The sequence below is a fragment of the Triticum dicoccoides genome, chromosome 5A, assembly GCF_002162155.2.
Source record: "Triticum dicoccoides isolate Atlit2015 ecotype Zavitan chromosome 5A, WEW_v2.0, whole genome shotgun sequence".
In the NCBI taxonomy this organism is placed as follows: Eukaryota; Viridiplantae; Streptophyta; class Magnoliopsida; order Poales; family Poaceae; genus Triticum; species Triticum dicoccoides.
In genome coordinates, this window is record NC_041388.1 from 278824195 (window position 1) to 278844435 (window position 20241).

Here is a 20241-nt window from a genome sequence, read left to right on the forward strand (position 1 = left end):
GAGGACTACAAGACGGAGGTCATCGTGGAGCCCAAGATGGCGTCACCACTAGAGCTTTGTGCAGGCGAAGACTACTTTTGTCAGGATAGCTGGTACTAGCTGTCCCCCTTCAAATAAGCCCGCCAATGTTGGCTCCCTTCCCACTCGATATTTGGGAAGAGGACCAGGGCCTCTATAAATAGGACCAGCCCCCCACAGGAGGGAGAAGGGGGAATGAGGATCAGAGAATCGTAGGATCAGAGGATAAAGAGGTAGAATCAGGGCATCAACAATCGGAGTGAGAGAGAGAAGGGTGACTGAACTCCTCCTAGCAGTTCATCCCCCCAGCCAAGAACAGACCCTCGCGAGGCTGTTCTTCCTTGTATTGTTCATCATCATCAGCCCAAGAGGCAATCCACCACGCCACACACTGGAGTAGGGTATTACACCACAACGGTGGCCCGAACCAGTATAAACCCTGTGTCTCTCGTGTTGTTCTTTCCATAGCTTAGATCTTAGCGAGGCGGAGGGGTGCAGGTAGGTAGGAAGCGAAATCTCCGCGCGCACCCCAGTGTTCGAACCTCCAGGGTCTGCCGGAACCCGAAATCCAACATTTGGCGCGCCAGGTAGGGGTGCGTCAGAATTCATCTTCCACCACCCCGTTCTCCTCCGACCATCGCGCCCATGTCTGACGCTCGTCGGGCCCGCGCCGAGCGCCGGGCCGCTCTTGCTTCCCGCGTCGCCCAGACAGCTCCTGTCGGCGGGCGTCCTCGTCATTCCCAGTCACCTGCCGTCAATGCCGCCACCGGCCTGGCGGGGGACGAGCAGCAAGCATCGTCTCAGCATCCGTCCCTGCGGCAAGATAGCCGCACCGCTACTCCCTCGGTCACCCCAGCTGGTTCTTCGTCCCGCGCGCTCCGCGCACCGATGGAGGCTCGAGCTGCGCTCATCGCAACAAACGAGCTCCTGCGCTACCGTCCCGTCGACGACGTCTATGAAGAATGGCTCGACCGTGTCGCGAAGCTCGTCCGCACCGCAGGGGGCTCTCCTGCGCCGTCCGTTCCGCTGCACCACACCCCGCCCCGCGCGGGCGACGAAGCTCTGGCGGCGCCCCGGCCGCCTCCTCCTCAAGAAGGCACCATGACTCCAAGGCGCGTGGCCCCTGGGCGGAACCCGCTCCGTCAGGTGCCAGCGCAGCAAGGGCAGAGCTGCCAGGAAGTCCCTCGCCCGCAAGAAGCTGTCCGGGCACTCCCTGCTCCAGCACGTCGCGACCATGCTCCTGCTCCCGCACGTCAAGACCCAGCTGCAGCTCGTGGGGACATGCAAGACCAAGCTCTCCGTCGCCCAAGGCCTCCCGTGGCCACAGCAGGCTGTCGTGCCTTCACCACCGAGCTACGCAGCGTCATGTGGCCCAGCAAGTTCAAGCCAGACCTGCCTCCTCGTTACGACGACACGGCTGACCCTGCGGAGTTCCTCTAGCTCTACAAGCTGGGCATCGAAGCTGCAACGGAGACGAGAAGGTCATGGCGAACTGGTTTCCCATGGCACTCAAGGACGGGCCCCACACCTGGCTCCTTAACCTGGCTCCAGGCACGATCTCCTCCTGGGACGAGATGCGCACCCGCTTCATCGCCAACTTCCAAGGTACTCGCGATCGGCCACCCGCCGTGAGCGACATGCGCCGCATCAAGCAACAACCCGGGGAGACCCTGCAGAAGTACATCCAGCGCTTCAACAACGCACGCCTCAAGATTCCCAAGGTGACTGAGGAAGCCATCATCTCAGCCTTCTCCGACGGCGTGCGCGATGTCAAGATGAAGGAGGAGCTGGCGATGCATGAAGACCTGTGCACTTCCTTGGAGCTGTTCAACTTGGCAACCAAGTGCGCTAGGGCTGAGGAAGGGCGTCTCTCCCTCCTCGAGCTGCCTGCCGCAGACCCAGAAGAGAAGAAGCCCAAGGCCAAAGATGTGAAGCGCAAGGGGGCTACCGTGCTCGCGGCAGAACCAGACACCAAGCGGGGCAGAGATCAACCCGAACCTTCCAAGGGCAGCCGGTACTATGTGTACCACGACCTCCACACCCACAACACCAACGAATGTCAAGAGCTCCGAGCCGTGCGAGAAGGAAGGATCGGCCGTCGCCCCAACCGTGGTGACCGGGGCTATGGTCGAGGAGGAGGAAGGAACGTAGGACGCTGGGAAGACCGTGGCCCGCGCCAAGGGTGGCGCGATCAACCTCGCGAGGATCGCTGGCAAGGCCCGCCTCGTGAGGGATACTGGAGGGATCAGCCTCGCGAGGATCGCCTGCAAGGCAACGCAGGCCTCCCTCCGCTGCCGCCGCAGCCAAGGAGAAACGAGGACCGCCACCAAGACGAGGGGGCTGGGGGCTTCTAGGAGCCGCACGCGATCGCCTGCATCCTGGGCGGGGCTCAGGCCCCTGCCTCTCAACGCATCTTCAAGCAGTTCGCCCGCGAAGTGAATGCAGTCCTCCCCAGGCTTGAAGCCACGCACCCTCTCAGGTGGTCGGCGTGCGCCATCACGTTCAACTCAGCAGATCAGCTCAACTGTGCGGCTACAGCCGGAGTCCTCCCAATGCTTTGGTCCCTAATCATCAGCAACGTGGTGGTCACCAGGACCCTCATCGATGGCGGGGCAGGGCTCAACGTCCTGTCCGTGGAAACATTCAACAATCTCTAAGTGCCCTACAGCCAGCTTCAGCCAACCAAGCCTTTCTCCGGAATCACCGACGGCTCCACGGTCCCGATTGGGCAGGTCCGCCTCCCTGTCACCTTCGGGGCACGCGAAAACTACTGCACCGACCTCATCGACTTCGACGTTGCTCACATTCGCCTGTCGTACAACGCCATCCTTGGGTACCCAGCGCTGGCCAAGTTCATGGCCGTAACTCACCACGGCTACAACGTCCTCAAGATGCCAGGAAGTGGCAGAGTCATCATGGTGCCCTGTGAAGAGAAGGACGCGGTGTGTTCCCTGGAACGAGCCTTTCAGGCCGCGTCACTGGAAGACCCGGATCGCAGAAGTAGGAGGCTTCCCGAGACCGCCCCCAAAAAGAAGAAGACATTGTCCGGCCCAGCCCCTCAGTAGGCAGGCCCCTCTGGGCCCGTGCCTACCTAGGGGGAACCTCCTTCCATCGCATAGGAAAGCGCGTCCGTCGCCCTCCTCAGGCAGGGCTCGGGGGCTCTCCCCTGGAGGGCCACCGACCTGGCTAGGGTCACGAGGGAGGCGCTTGGGCACCACATGGAGGCGTGTTTCGAAGCACGTTTCCCTCAAGAAGGAGTAAGGCAAGGAGAGCCTGACCCTCAGGAGTTTGTCAGCAAGGCCATTCAGGAGCTACAGGAGTCAAGGGTCATGAAAGGCGGCCGCCGTCTACCAGCAGTGGCACCCCATCCAGGCGAGGATGGTGGGCTGCGCGTCTGCATCGACATACCAGGGCTCAACCGAGTCGCCTCTCTGGAGCGCCTCTGGCCCTCGCGAGTGGGGCGCTGCAGAGGTCCACCCCACAGCTACGTTCGCATGCCTTACGACTTGCCGAACGCGGCTGCCATGTACCAGCGCCTCATGAGGGGCATCATGAAGGCACAAGAGGCCAGTCGTTCCGCAGCCCTGGCGGAGATGGAGATGGTCCGCGGGGAGCCGCCAGCACCTCCGGAGCCTCCCGAGGCCCCCGGGCCTGGGGGCTCGTGAGGATCGGCTTCCGCAGCCCACCGAGTCTGCTACACCAAGACCCCTTCGTCCTCAACGTCATCAGGTGACATCTTTCAAGTTCCGCATCCAGCTGGGAGCGCCCCCCAGGGCTGCATTATTCCCAGGCCGTGTGGGTCCGTCCCTGCGGCATGTATCCCTTTTATTTCATGTTGTTAGCTTACCTTGTTGGGGGCGCCCCTCGGGCTGCATCATCCCCAAGTCGCTCGGGCCTGACCCAGTGATGTCCGCCTTCCCAACATCTATTTGGATGAATCCACTCCTTCACGGCTAATGTGTTTGACCTAGCTGCCCGCTCAACTGACGCCAACTGACGGAACTGCTCCCAAACGGCACGACGCTTGCGCATGGGTCCGTCCCTGCAATGCCGACAAACATGGATGGCTGAGCTCTGGCCGCGGCAGCCCTGCATGGCACCACCTCGTCAAGCCTTCAGTGCCACATTACCCCTCGGAAGCAACCAACGGCCGACTGTCAATTGTCGTGGCAACCCCTCGTTCTTTCTCTGATGGGTCTACAGGATCTCTTAAAGGAGCTGCATCAGGCGAGGCCCTTGCGGTGTCTCCTTCACTCTCATCCGCGCGAACCGCTTGCACGTTAAATGGGGGTGCCTAAGCATCACGACTCAGGGCTCCTACTGGCTCTCCAGCCCTCACCCTCTGGCCTTGTCCACGGCATCGCGACCTAGCATACCAGTGACGGCTGAGACTCGCTCGAGGGCCGGGACCCGAGGACGTAGAGAAGAAAGGGGAGCAAAGGCGAGAGGGGACGGACACGCGAGGACCTCGCCGAGCAACCTCACGCCTGCTGATGCACGGACCCGGCGATACACCAGAGAGCGGCCCCTGATTCTCGAGATAAGTCACCACCCGGAAGCTCCAGCTACCGTGGCACCACCCCCGCACCTAATGCAATCCCGTTTTAGCGATGCCGCTCTCCTTTCTCACCGAACAACGGCTGCTTGAGCGCTAAAGGGGACCTCCTGAGCATCGTGACTCAGCGGCTCTTACCGGACTCCGGGTCGCTCACCTCCTGGCCTTGACCATGGCATCGCGACCTGGCATACCAGCGACGGCTGAAGCCGCCTTGGGACTGGGACCTGTCGGCGCAGAGCACCAAGCCCTCGTGAGGTTCGAAAGGGAGAACTGAGCTAAGATAGAATAAGCAACTCACACAATTCTACGACAAGGGTTATATTAACAAAACAGGATCACAGGCACCTCACAAGCCCCCACGGGACGCGTCTTTGATTCCTCGCAGGGAACAGATCCTAAAGGGACACTAACTATGCGTGCCCCTGCAGAAGACGCCATCATCAACAGTGGGCCGTCAAGCACCGGCGCCAACCCCATCCAGATCAGAGTCGGCGGCGGCCTGACGAGCCCGCCCTGCTCCAGGAGCGGCGCCGGCTCGGGGGCTCGTAGCTGTCGTCGCTCGTCTCCGGAGTCGCGAAGAGCACGCCGGAGTCGCTGGAACCTCCGACGCCTCCACCGCCTGAGGAGCCGCCAAGGGAGCGGTCGGCGGGCCCAGTCCTTGCCGCAGCAGGGTCCCGGCCACCTTTCCCGGGGTAGCACTCCAGTCGGCACCCGTTCGCATCGAAGACCTTGAAGAACATCACCGAAGCACCATCGTACTCCAAGTGGATCGCGAAGGCGCCTCCTGTCCTGCAAACCCGAGCGATTTTGCTCCAGCCTCGAGTCATGAAGACCTCGCCCGGGGCAACGACCGCGACCTCTACCTCGGTCGCAAGGGTGCTGCAGCCGGCGTGCTACAGCCAAAGCTCCAGGGGCTCTCCCTGCGGGATGATGGAGGCGAAGAAGGGAGGAAGGCGAATCCAAGACTGGGGAGGCATGGCGGCGTGGAACACGAACTCTCGGGAGGAGCCCTCGGTGTGGACCCCAGGGGGGACGACCCACACCTTCGTGACCCGTCGGCGCCGACGGCGGCGCCGCCCGTGGCGATCAGCATCAGCTCCTTCAGGGCCCTCGTTGTGGGCGTACAAGGGAAGCGGGAACCCCGGCGGTGCCCGCTCGCACCAAGGCCTCGACACCACTTGATGGGCCCCCTCGTCCGGGCCACGGAGGATGAGCCGTTTCTTCAGCGGGAGCGAGTCTGGTTCCTCTCAGGGAGCCTTTCCCTTCTCTACCGTCGAGAACCGGCGGATCGGAGCCATCGCAGCAAGACGGAGCAAGGATCGGGAAGAAGGAGAAGCAAGAAGGGATGGACTGGAAGGGGGCGCACCGTTCCGTACTTATAGCCGGTGAAGGCCAACCGCCGACCTCCACGATCGCAGGTAATCATGACCCACTTTGCATGCAGGGACTTGTCCAATCCGTGCAGTTGCCGAGGCGCCTTGGGGAGGTGGAGACGCCCACGTCCAATCAACCGCCACGCGGCCCCCAAGGCCGCAGGCTATTAGGGCCCGCGGTGCTTCTCTCTTGCCCTTCCACCTCCCTGCACGGCCAAGTCCGGGCGCGCCTTGGGCCCGGGGGCTACTGTCGGCGTTCTGGGAACGGGGGTCCCCAGACTTGCCTGCATGCGGCCTGCGGCGTGGCTCAAAGGGGGGGCCAGTACGGCCCATCTTCACCAACACAGACCCAAGACCCTCACGAGGGGCCAAGCCTCGCGGGGCGGACGACGCGGAGCTTCCTCAGGCACGGCCTCACCAGGCTGGCTCGCGAGGAGGCGGAGAGATCAAGGTGGGGTACCTCATGAGGTGCCCATGACGCAAGCCATGATGACCAAGGGCCCCAGGCGGGCGCCAGCCCGCGCAGTGTCCTCCTTTCCTCTTTGGTGAAAAGGGAGCAAGCGCAGCCGCGGAGTACCAAGGCATCAGGCAAAGGTTGCCATTTCGGTGCAACAAGACCAGGACTAGGAGGACTGCAAGACAGAGGTCATCGTGGAGCCCAAGACGGCGTCACCACCAGAGGTTTGTGCAGGCGAAGACTACTTTTGTCAGGATAGCTGGTACTAGTTGTCCCCCTTCAAATTAGCCCGCCAATGTTGGCTCCCTTCCCGCTCGATATTTGGGAAGAGGACCGGGGCCTCTATAAATAGGACCAGCCCCCCACAGGAGGGAGAAGGGGGAATGAGGATCAGAGAATCGTAGGATCAGAGGATAAAGAGGTAGAATCAGGGCATCAACAATCGGAGAGAGAGAGAGAGAGAGAGAGAGAGAAGGGTGACTGAACTCCTCCCAGCAGTTCATCCCCCCAGCCAAGAATAGACCCTCGCGAGGCTGTTCTTCCTTGTATTGTTCATCATCATCAGCCCAAGAGGCAATCCACCACGCCACACACTGGAGTAGGGTATTACACCAAAACGGTGGCCCGAACCAGTATAAACCCTGTGTCTCTTGTGTTGTTCTTTCCATAGCTTAGATCTTAGCGAGGCGAAGGGGTGCAGGTAGGTAGGAAGCGAAATCTCCGCGCGCACCCCAGTGTTCGAACCTCAAGGGTCTGCCGGAACCCGAAATCCGACATAACCTACCCTTGTGTCTCTTCAACCTTTCGATCGCGCCCCACCATTGCAAGAAGCACACCCACCATGAGAAATTCTTAGAGGGTATCCTGCGCGGCTCCAATGGCGCTCCGAGCGGCTACCGACGACGAGCAGCAGTTCACCATGCGTGCCATGGTGGACACCCACAGAAGGTTCATGGACCTCTCAATGGTGTACACCAACGACCTGGTCTGGGCAGAGCACTCCATCCACATCATGGAGTTGTTGCTTGCTGAGGAGAAGTACAAGGTGGTCGGGTTCGACTTGGAGTACACCCGCGCTCGTGCCGGGTCTCGTCCCAAGGTCGCCGTCGCCCAGATGTGCGTGCGCCACCACATCCTCGTCTACCACTACTGCCTGGCCACAAGGCCTTGCGAGCGTTTCGCCAGGTTTGTCAACAGCCCCCACTACATGTTCGCTATGGTGGACATCACCAACGATGTAAAGGTGCTCGAGAATTCGGGCATCGCCTGCCAGAATCTTGTCGACATCCAGGGCAAATAGAAGATCAGGGGCAGCAAGGAGCATGAGAAGGACTCACTGGTTCACCTCGTCGAGGCCATCATCGAACCCTACTATAGATACATGAAGGATTCATGCAACAAGGACACGCGTGCCTGGCACTCGGCCTGGATGGATAAACTCGACAAAGCTCACGTCATGTACGCGGCCAAGGAGGCATACACGAGCTACGACATGTACAGGCGGATCATTGACATGAGGAAGTCCCTCCTTCCCCAAAACAGCCAAGGATCCAGCCGGAAGCAGAGTAATGGCAAGCGTCGTCGCAACAATAAGTAGATGATTAGATCCTCGTTTCTCCAACTTTAGTATGCATGTAATTGCTTGCTTTGGTGTGTGGAAATGTTATGTGTGTAGTCACTTGTGTAATTGTATGCTTAATTTGGTTATGCAATGCTGTCTTTTTAAGTATATATGTGGATGTTGTAGACAGAGTGTAGATGTTGTGCGGACAAAGAAAATCACATCGCACACGGACTAAACAATGGAACCCGTCGGTGATGTTTTCATCAATCACTCACAATTGTATACCAGCAATTGTTTGCTCACAACAAACACGGCTTGTTAGCAGTAATCGTATGTGTTGTTATCGGTCTTCGCACACGTCTCCGATTACAGACCTGTTTGCCTCGTATCACACACATCTTGTTCATTTGAACCGTTTCTGTTCTCATCTCTCAAAGCAAACAGTTCATCCAAGTGAACTGCATGTTGTATATCACACACACCTTTGATCTGGCTGACCATTTCTTTTGTGTTGCCTAATCACAAAGAGTTCATCCAAGTGAAGCGTATGATGTGTATCGCACACGCCTTCATTTGGCTGTCCATTTCTTTTGTTCCTCCTCATTGCAAACAGTTCATTGAACAGAACCGTATGCCCTTCATCACACACGCAAATAAAACCTGAACTGTGTTTGATGCATCCATCATCGCAAACGTTTTATACATTTCTGACGGTTTTCAAACAGCACCATTTGTGATTATTGCATCGCACACAGTTTCTCAAAGGGTCTCTCATCATAGTGTCGCGTTAGCAGCATCCTGTAGTAGTGATATATGCATGCAGTGATAGTTGTTATTCTGTTCATTGCTCTATAGTGCTATCTTGCCAGCATATTCCATGTGCTAACCTACATAGGCTACAACGTATTATGTTGCAGAATTTTCAGACGAAGAGTAAGGTGCGATAGGTCGTTGTCGTGCACTCACTTTTGCCATGGAGTTGGATGGACTCTTCTACCTTCGAAGCTTCCATCGTTATCTTATTTAGATGGCCTTTAGCCATATTATTGTAATAAGTTCTCTTTTGAGACATTCGATGTAATAAGTGTGTGATTGAACTCTGTTATAAAACCTCGAGTACTGTGTGTGTCAGCAATACCGATCCAGCAATGACACTTAAGCACAGAGACTTGACCGTCTGAGGTCGGGTCGCTACATCCGCGTTCAGCACAAATTCAGCTCGATGACATCCCTCGATCTCTTGATCTAGTTGAGGACGAGGGAGAGTTCCGTCAGCACGACGGCGTAGCAACGGTGATGATGAAGTTACCGGCGCAGGGCTTCGCCTAAGCACTACAACGATATGACCGAGGTGTGTAACTATGGAGGGGGGAACCGCACACGGCTAAGAGAAGACTTGGTGTGCCTTTGGGGTGCCCCCCTCCCATGTATATAAAGGGGGGAGGAGAGGTGGCCGGCCCAAGGGGGGCGCGCGCCATGGGGAGTCCAAGTAGGATTCCCAATCTAGTTGGAGTCCCCTTCCTTTCCAAGAGAGGGAGGAGGGGGGAAGGAGGAGAGGTTTCGTGGTTTTGTCACGGCAGATGTCCTCGTGAAAGGACTTAGTCGTGGAGCCATCGCTACGAGTTAGCTTAAAGGGGTTAAAGAGGGCAAAGGACACAAGAGTTTATACTGGTTCGGTCCCTTACGATGAAGGTAAAAGCCTACTCCAATTGTGATGGAATTGCTAGGGTTTCGATAACAAGGGAGTGAATCCGCTTTGCCTGGCTCTCGAGTTGTTGTGTGTTGTCCTTAAACCACCACCGGGTCGCCCCTTTATATACATAGGTCGACGCCCACCGGCTAACAGAGTCCCGAGGTCGGATCATCAATGTGTCCAACTCGGTCTCTATTCCTTCTATCTTACAATACAAGTTACATGATAATGACGGTTTATGTCTACAACCTTAACCCGCCTTTGGGCCTTGGGCCTTCATGAAGCGCCACCATCCTTTGTCTTCCTGGGCTTCAAATAATAATCATCATAAAGTTAACCCGGCCACTCCAGGCCGGTTTATGTCCAGTAATAATATCCCCAACATTAGGCCCCAGATTGATTTGAACTTGTTCATGTCAATCTTCAACACTTAGAAAAATTCCTCTCCTTGCACCTTCGCATGGATCTTGTAAACCGCCGTGACATCATCCTTTAGATTTGTAATAAACCGTTGTGACGTCATCTGTTCATTAAATCCGTAGATACCTTTTATTAATGAGCATCCAACAATCGAGGTAACAATCTCATTATCTATCCATTTTTTGGGCACCTCGATTCCCGCGCATGTCGCTTATCTCTTTGTCCTTATAAATAGGGCGGAGGACCCCTTCCTTTTCTTTCCATTGCCCTTTTCTCTCTTCTTCCTCCTTGCGACGCCCCTGCACCTGAGCACTGCCGCCGTCGTCGAGCTTCGCCTCTGCCTCATCGTCGGCCGCTGCATCGACCTGATCGTACCACAGAGACACGGCGCACCTCCGCTACTTCGATAGTTGCTGTAAGTCTTCCCCCTTTTCTCTGTAGATCCACTTAGGGTTCATACGATTTCATGGCGCTCTCTTCCTGTTCTTCGCCAGTCCATAGACAGCAGACCTAAAACTTGATGCGTTTCGTGTAGTAGCTATGGTAGTCCTTACCTCAACCATTAAACGAAGCTTTATACAGATAAGAACTTGATCTGGACCTTTTGCGAATTGCCTCAAGACCAAACTGTTTTAGGTCGAAATCTTTTTCCTTTCCTGACTTGCAGTAGATCCAAAATGCGAATATGATCTTGTGAAACTTATTTTCTTCACTTAGCCATTTTTTGCTTCAGATATGTACCTTCTTTATCTGCGTAGGCGGTTTATCTTTGTAGAAAATAACCTGTCATATGCCATTAGTCCCCTTGTAAACCGCTCGTCGCTTTACCATTTATAACTGCATTAACCTCCGGTTTAACAATATTATATGCTTGAATTCCTTTTTTCTTAACCGGTTGCGCCTTATGCATTTGTCATTCATGAATCACAAACCGGCATTATTCCTTTCCAGTTCTTCACTTGCAATGGCCAAACAATTATATTCCTGTAACTGGGTCCCTTCCCGGGTTACTGAGGAGCAACTGGATGGATGTGTCAAAATTGGCACCTTGCTGAAGAAGGATGAAATCCTTTGGCGAATTCCTGGCCCTGAATGCCCTCCTACCCCCAAAGACGGCAAAGTAGTAGTGTTTGCTGATCACATGGGCCGTGGTTTTAAACCGCCTGGATCCAAGTTTTTCCGTGATGTACTTGCCAGCTTTCAGATCCACCCTCAAGATATTGGACCCAACTCTGTATCCAATATCTGCAACTTTCAGGTGTTTTGTGAAGCCTATCTACAAGAAGAACCGACTGTCGAGCTGTTCCAGGATTTCTTCCACTTAAACCGCCGCACTGAATTCATAGACGGACCCAACACTAAACTTGGTGGCGTCTCTATTCAGAAAAGCAAGGATGTTAGCTTTCCTCACGCCAAACTTCACAGTCACCCAAAGGATTGGAATCAGACGTGGTTCTATTGTAAAGATACTTCTCCTGAAGATGACAACCCTCTGCCGGGTTACCGTGCTCACCGGCTTACCAACACACATCCACTTCCACAACGGCTAACTGCCAGGGAACGGGCCTCGTATGCACCACAACTCGCCAAGCTTAGAGCTTTCATGGCAAATGGTTTGACAGGCGTGGACTTTGTTCATTGCTAGCTAACCTAGAGTATCTTGCCGTTAAGTCGCCGCTCCGGTTTAATGTGCAAGTATACTGGTGACTTAAAGGACTCTCAGCGTCATATTAACATTCAGCTAACATATGATGAAGTCACTGAGTATGTTAAGAAAATGCTGAATGAACCGGAAGCTGTTTGTAGTAAAACCGGGTTAAGTCCCTTTTACACACGGAACAAACCGCCCGCTGTAAGAATTGCTTTGCTTCCGCTTTATATCTGATATTCTTGAACTGTGCAACCCTTAATACCCTCTACCCATCTTTTAAACAGGGTGATGACGCGTTCTGGAAAAGGAAACCGCGGGAGAAAATGGCGAAGGCTCCTCGTCCTAAGATGAAGGTTGTCAAAAGACCTGCCAAGACGAAGACAACTGCACCCATCGGTTTAGATCTTGATGACGATGCTGATGAACCGGAAGTAGAGGTAGAACTTGATTCTCTTGGTTTACTTTTCATGCACCTCATTGACAATGATATTTATCAGGAGGACGCTGAGGGGAGCCAAGCTGACGATGTAGAGGTAATTATCCTTTCCTCCGGTTCAGACTCTCTGCCAACACAAAAAATCCGTCAAGCAGTCCGGAAAGTAAGATTTTCTCACCCCCTAGCTCACTTGGATCCAAACTTTCTTTTGAAGACGCAGCAACACGAAGCTCGCCGTACAACCCGAGATAGCGGCCAAGTAATCACCTCAACCGGTCTGCCAAACACCCCGGTTCGGAAGTGCTAATCTGAGGTCTCAAATACTTCCAATACTTCTTACCCCAAGGTGGGTTATTTCCGACATCCTCTTAATTCGTCCGATTCGAATTATCAGGGAACGCCACCTTCATCATCCGGTGAGTCAACTGCCACACAGCTTCCACCCCTCAAGACCGTCCCTGGGTAAATGCTTTAAACTTTCTCTTTTTGTCACTTTATACTTATATGCTATATTGATATGTATATCTTTCTCTTTCAGAGCCAAGGCCAGGCCCAGTAAGAAGGGTCGTGTAGATAAACCGTCCGAGGACCATGTGACAGTTGAACCGGAGACAATTTCAGAACCGGAAAGAGCAAATGCCGACGCCACGCTTGATGACCTGCCACCCCCAGATCATGTCTTTACTGAACAAGCAGAAGTTTATACCGTTGCGCAAGCTGATAAACCGGCAAGTCCAATCTGTACTGATGATGGACCTTCTAGTCCGGCTAAAGCTACTGATATTCCACCAACTCCAGTAAAGGCTGCTCATGACAAGGAAGCTGATGTTATCATTACTGGTGTTGGCCACACCTCCTCAGCCATCTTGTTGCATTAGCGAAACACAATGCCAAAGAAGAATGTGATGTCATGGAGAAAGGCAAATGGAGTACCGATTTTATCGAGCTATGCCCACTTTAACACCCAGGAGCTCCATTCTGGGTTTTTTAACCGCCTCTACACAAACCGGGACTACGAGGCCGGTTTAGTGAACTTGATGAAGGAACGTTATGAGGTAATTACAAATCCTTTTCCCTCTTAAGTATTAACTCCAGTAGCTCCTAAGGGCCGATTTACGATAGTAATCAAAAACTGGGATTTCATAATATGGCACCTCTGCTTACTTATCCTTTACGGGTCGGTTGATCCTTTAAAAATGAACCGGTACTTTAATATTGTGATCTTGTAACTTTCACCTGTGTAGTCCCCAAGGTCGGTTTATCTTTCCAAGGTGAACCGGGACTTTAACCATTGTTACTTTGAGCAGATGTACATTAGCCCCCAGGTGCCAAGAATAATGCTTGCATTACACTTGGGACTTTGAAATAATTTTCTAGAACAAAGCGAGTAGGCATTAGCCCCCAAGTGCAAAGTGCATAACTTGACATACGCTTGGTACTTCAAATATATACAGCCCATTGATGATATGTCTTTTCTTGATAGGCTGAGCTGAGTAAAAAGGACGCCCAAACTGCTGATCTTCAGGAGAACATTAAATCTCAGCAAGCGGAGGCTTCTAAAGCCAAGAAAGAACTGACTAATGTCTTAGCAGCCATGGAGAAGCTGAAGGAAACCTTTAAGAAGGAACGTGCAGATTGGGACACAGAGAAGGCCGAAGACGCAGAAGCGGCCCTTAAACCGGTGGTTGAGGAACTAACCGGTTTAAAGCGGCAAATAAATGCCATGACCTCTGTTGTATTTGGTAAGTGTCCTCATCTGATGTTTTTCAAGTCACCTTTACCTTATCAGTTACCGTCTTACTGATGCTTGCAATGTCACAGGGACCCGCATTACCCATCTGGGCTCCGATATGCGGATGAAACTGAAGGCTGCCTATACTTTGATAGAGCAGCTGTATTCCGGATCCCAACGGGTTATTTGCACTGCTGCTTATAACATGCCTCCACCAACTCTGATAAAAGAAACCATCAAGAATCTGTCAATGTTGCCTGCCCGGCTGGACGAACTTAAAAGATCAGCTGCAAGGTCAGGCGCGCTGACCGCGCTAATCCGGGCAAAGGCATGGATTCCAGATCTTGAACCGGCAGATATTGGCCAAGGCTATCCTGGCGTAAAGGAAGATGGTTCAGAATTCAACAATCATGATCTTTGAAGGCTGACAAGGGAACTGCGACCCATAGCGAGCAAATTGGCGGATGAGATCTGTCTCATTACCAGCCGGTTTATGATGCTGATCAGAAAATATATCCTGCGCCAATACATGATGTAGATGATCTTGTTCCGCCAATTCCTAAGCACACTTATGCCCCTGACATTGATCCTTCCACCCTTATAAGTGAAGAAGTTGTGTTCCAAGCTTTAACTGGAATTTATTGGACAACGATTGATTTCCAGCCACTGGGTAGAGAGGAGGAGGATGCACCGACTCAATATGACCCTCAATCTTCAAGATGTCCTGGTGATGAATCCTGAACCGGAGGCCGGTTTAGTCTGTCGCAGCCTACCATTCTTACTGAAACAATTAGCCAGTGTGGGCATTAAAACGCCTTGTAATAGGCTAGTTCAAACACTTTTTTGTTATGCCATCGAGCATACTTACTTTGCTTGATACTGATAACTCGCCATGCTTTTGGGATCTTTATTATATGCATAATCCACAGTGGTTGTATTTTAACTCGTTCCTACATACAAGAGATTGAAGGGGTCCTAGCGGTTACTGCTGGACGGGTCACGATGCCCAAATATATAGCCTAGGTGTAAAGCCAAAGCTGTTTAAAAACAACCAGATATAAAATAAAGAATACATGTTACCTCGTTGTTAGACCCATGGCTTATTATAAAAGGGTGGCGATACCAAGCTGGAGTATAGATGACTCCTTCCCGGTTGCCTGTTTTACGATAAAACTGTATCGGGTTATGATAAACACCGGTTTTATCCATATAATACTGGTGACTTGTGGTCAAAACCAGACCGTAACAATAAAAGCCGGATTATAACTGATCGTGTACGAACAAATGAGCATTGTAAGCCACGCCGAGTTGTATTAAACGCCGGTTTATCAGAAAATACTTATGAATAAAAAGAGAAAAAACTTTGCAAAAAATACAAGAAGAATATGCAAGGCTTTTCATGGGCTGCTAGGCCCTAAATTGAGGCTTTTCATGGGCTGTCAGGCCACTGAGTTAAACCATTTTTCAAAGCCTTTTAAGATGGACCTCAATCTTTAACCAATCATCGTTTTAACTTTGACAAGTTCGGGGTCTATGAGATTGACTTGTCAAATGTTCGACGGGTCATACCAGGTTTACCTGGACGGAGTGGCTTACTGAAAGAGGCAGGATAACCCGGGGATTTAGGTGAATACACCTGGCTTCCAAGCCTGGCTTGATAGCCTATTGCAAGGGTGCAGACTCTTTGTTCTTTTTAGAAGCAAAGAGCCCCCAAGCAACATTTGAGTTGTGCTCAGTGGGTGCCTATGTTTGAGTTGTGTTAGCGCAACACTCTCTTTGGCTCCACATAATTTCCTTTTGGCCTGAAGCCTATCAAGAGGTGTAGCTATGGTGTGAATACAACCAAGCCCCCTAGTGATTTCCCTTTGGCCTTAATCCGGTCAAGAGGTGTAGCTAAGGTTCAGATACGACCAAGCCCCCTAGTGATTTTATATGTGTGACTGTATAAGCCGGATCAGCAGAACTCCGTTTTATGAATAGGAGCCCTTATGTAAACATACTTGGTGTAAAGACAACAGAGACCCCGCTTTAGTCGAGGCTCCGGTTTATTATAGTGATCATAATATATACATTGTCATTATGTACATAAAAAAGAGCCTATGGCTTAAGTATAGTAAACCCGAACATGAGCTATATTCCACGACCGCTTGGTTTCCTCCTCCGATTTACGTGAGTCTTTGTGCTCTCGAACATCGATAAGGTAGTATGATCCATTGTGCAAATTTTTGCTGACCACAAAAGGCCCTTCCCAAGGTGGGGATAACTTGTGCATATCACTCTGATCCTGGATGAGCCGGAGCACCAGATCGCCTTCTTGAAAAGTTCTAGTTTTAACCCGGCGGCTGTGATAACGTCGTAGATCTTGTTGATAAATCGCTGAACATGCCGCCGCAAGATCACGCTCCTCATCTAACAGGTCCAATGAGTCCTGGCGTGCTTTTTCATTATTAGCTTCAACATAAGCCGTCACTCGGGCTAAATCATGACGTATGTCACTAGGGAGAACTGCCTCTGCTCCGTAAATCATGAAGAAAGGCATGTAACCCGTAGATCTGTTTGGTGTGGTGTTGATACTCCATAACACAGAAGGTAACTCCTCCACCCAACAACCCGGCGTCCGCTTTAAAGGAACCATAAGCCGGGGTTTGATACCTCTCAAAATTTCTTGATTGGCCCTTTCTGCTTGACCATTAGATTGGGGGTGAGCCACTAATGACACGTCAAGCCGGATGTGCTCACGTTGACAAAATTCTTCCATAGCACCCTTGGACAGATTAGTACCATTATCAGTGATAATGTTGTGTGGAAAACCAAACCAGAATATCACCTTTTCGATGAATTTAACCGTCGTGGCCGCGTCACACTTACTGACTGGCTCCGCCTCTACCCACTTGGTAAACTTATCAACTGCCACCAGCATGTGGGTCTTCTTGTCCTTGGACCTCTTAAAAGGTCCAACCATATCAAGCCCCCAAGTTGCAAACGGCCAAGTGATTGGAATCATTGTTAATTCTTGAGCCGGAACATGAGCGCGTTGTGCAAACTTCTGACAACCGTCACACCTCTTTACCAAATCCTCAGCATCAGCATGAGCCGTCAACCAATAGAAGCCATGACGAAAGGCTTTAGCCACCAAGGATTTTGAACCGGCGTGCTGACCACAATCTCCTTCGTCGATCTCACGCAAAATCTCACAACCTTCTTGAGGAGAGACACAACGCTGAAATGCTCCTGTGACGCTGCAATGATGTAGCTCCCCATTGACAATGGTCATAGACTTGGACCGCCGGATTATCTGCCGGGCCAAGGTTTCATTGTCTGGTAACTCACCCCGGTTCATGTACACCAGGTATGGGACCGTCCAATCCGGAATAACATGAAGAGCTGCCACCAATTGAGCCTCGGGGTCAGGGACAACCAAATCCTCCTCCATAGGTATCTTGACTGACGGATTGTGCAACACGTCTAGAAAGGTATTGGGTGGCACCGGTTTACGTTGAGAGCCTAAGCGACTTAAAGCGTCTGCTGCTTCATTCTTGCGTCGGTCTATATGGTCAACCTAATAACCCTTGAAATGACCAGCCACTACATCCACCTCCCGTTTATATGCCTCCATGAGTGGATCCTTGGAATCCCAAGTGCCAGACACCTGTTGAGCCACCAGGTCCGAGTCACCAAAGCACTTAACCCGGCTCAAATTCATTTCCTTAGCCATCCGAAGGCCATGGAGCAAGGCCTCATACTCAGCTGCATTGTTAGTACAAGGGAACATTAAGCGGAGAACATAACAAAACTTATCACCTCGTGGGGAAGTTAATATGACTCCAACCCTCGAGCCCTCCAATTGCTTGCACCCATCAAAATGAATAGTCCAATAAGTCTTGTCTGGCTTTTCCTCCGGTGCTTGCAACTCTGTCCAATCAATAATGAAGTCCACAAGTGCTTGGGATTGGATTGTTGTGCGGGGCGTATATTTTAACCCGTGAGGTCCAAGCTCAATAGCCCATTTAGCATTCCGGCCAGTTGCTTCTCTGTTTTGGATGATATCTCCCAAGGGGGCTGAAATGACTACTGTAATAGGATGACCCTGGAAATAATGCTTGAGCTTCCGCCTTGCCATAAAAACCCCATACACTAGTTTCTGCCAATGTGGGTATCTCTGTTTGGACTCAATAAGCACCTCGCTGATATAATAAACCGGTCGTTGAACCGGATACTCTTTTTTAGCCTCCTTGCGCTCCACAACGATAGCCACACTAACAGACTGGGCATTAGCAGCCACATACAGTAGTAAGGGCTCTTTATCGACTGAAGCCGCAAGTACAGGTGGTCTGGCTAACTGTCTCTTTAAATCCTCAAATGCTTTATCAGCAGCATCACTCCAAATGAAGTCATCTGTCTTTTTTAGCATTTGATAAAAAGGGATAGCCTTCTCCCCAAGGCGACTGATAAACCTACTGAGGGCTGCAATCCGGCCTGCCAAACGCTACACATCGTTGATACACGCTGGTTTAGCCAGGGATGTGATAGATGTGATCTTCTCCGGATTAGCTTCAATGCCCCTGTTAGACACCAGAAACCCCAAGAGCTTGCCTAACGGTACACCAAAGACACATTTGACCGTATTAAGCATCATCTTATAAACCCGAAGATTATCAAAAGTTTCCTTCAAGTCCCCTATCAACATTTCCTCCTTTCTGGACTTCACCACAATATCATCCACATATGCATGAACATTGCGCCCAATCTGTTTGTCCAGGCAATTCTGGACGCAGCGCTGATAAGTTGCCTGTGCACTCTTGAGCCCAAAAGGCATAGATACATGGCAGAAGGCTCCAAAGGGAGTTATGAAGGATGTCTTCTCCTGGTCCTTAACTGCCATTTTGATCTGATGATAACCAGAATAAGCATCTAGAAAAATCAAACGGTCACAACCTACTGTAGCATCAATAATTTGATCGATACGAGGGAGAGCAAAGGGGTCGGCTGGACAGGCTTTGTTTAAGTCTGTGTAATCCACACACATACGCCAAGTGCCATTTTTCTTAAGTACCAGCACCGGATTAGCTAGCCACTCAGGGTGAAAGACCTCCACAATAAACCCTGCTGCCAAAAGCCGGGCTACCTCCTCACCAATAGCTTTATGCCTCTCTTCATTGAAGCGTCGGAGAAACTGTCTGACCGGTTTAAACTTAGGATCTATATTAAGAGTGTGCTCAGCGAGTTCCCTCGGTACACCTGGCATGTCATAAGGCTTCCATGCAAAGATGTCCCGGTTCTCACGGATGAACTCAATGAGCGCGCTTTCCTATTTTGGATCCAGGTTAGCACTGAGGCTGAACTGCTTGGATGAATTGCCAGGAACAAAGTCAACCAGCTTAGTCTCCTTAGCCGATTTAAATTTTAGCGCCAGATCATGCTCAGTAGTTGGCTTTTTCAGAGAAGTCATATCTACTGGATCAACATTGTCCTTATAAAATTTCAACTCCTTTGTGGCGCAAACCGACTCAGCATAAGCCGCATCACCTTCTTCACATTCCAAGGTAATCTTCCGGCTCCCATGCACCGTGATGGTCCCCTTATGACCCGGCATCTTAAGCTGCAGATAAACATAACAGGGCCTTGCCATAAACTTAGCATAAGACGGCCGTCCAACAGGGCATGATATGGACTCTTGATTTTCACCACTTCAAAAGTCAACACCTCTGATCTTGAATCATGATCATCTCCAAAAGCAACTTCCAGAGCTATCTTGTCAACTGGGTATGCCGATTTACCAGGCACTACCCCATGAAACACAGTGTTCGACGGTTTAAGATTCTTATCTGTTAACCCCATGTGATGAAAGGTTTCATAGTAAAGGATATTGATACTGCTTCCTCCATCCATAAGCACCTTGGTAAATTTATACCCCCCAATCTGAGGTGCCACCACTAAAGCCAGATGACCCGGATTGTCAACCCGGGGTGGATGATCCTCTCGATTCCACAGGATGGGTTGTTCAGACCAGCACAGATAATGAGGTACCGCCGGTTCAACAGAATTCACGGCTCTTTTCTGAAGCTTCTGATCGCGCTTACATAAACTAGTGGTGAAGACATGATACTGCCCACTATTCAACTGCTTTGGATTGCTCCGATAACCCGATTGCTGCTGTTGTTGATTCCCCTAATGGTTGTAACCTCCCTGGTTGCTATGGCTTCTCTGATTGCCATGTCCGGTTTCGTTGCCCTAGAATCCTGAACCGAAGCTACCACCACCATAACCCGGCCCATGGAAACCGCCTCCTGAACCGCCTGGCGGTCCATTGTCATATTGAAAAAGATTTGAACTTTTGAA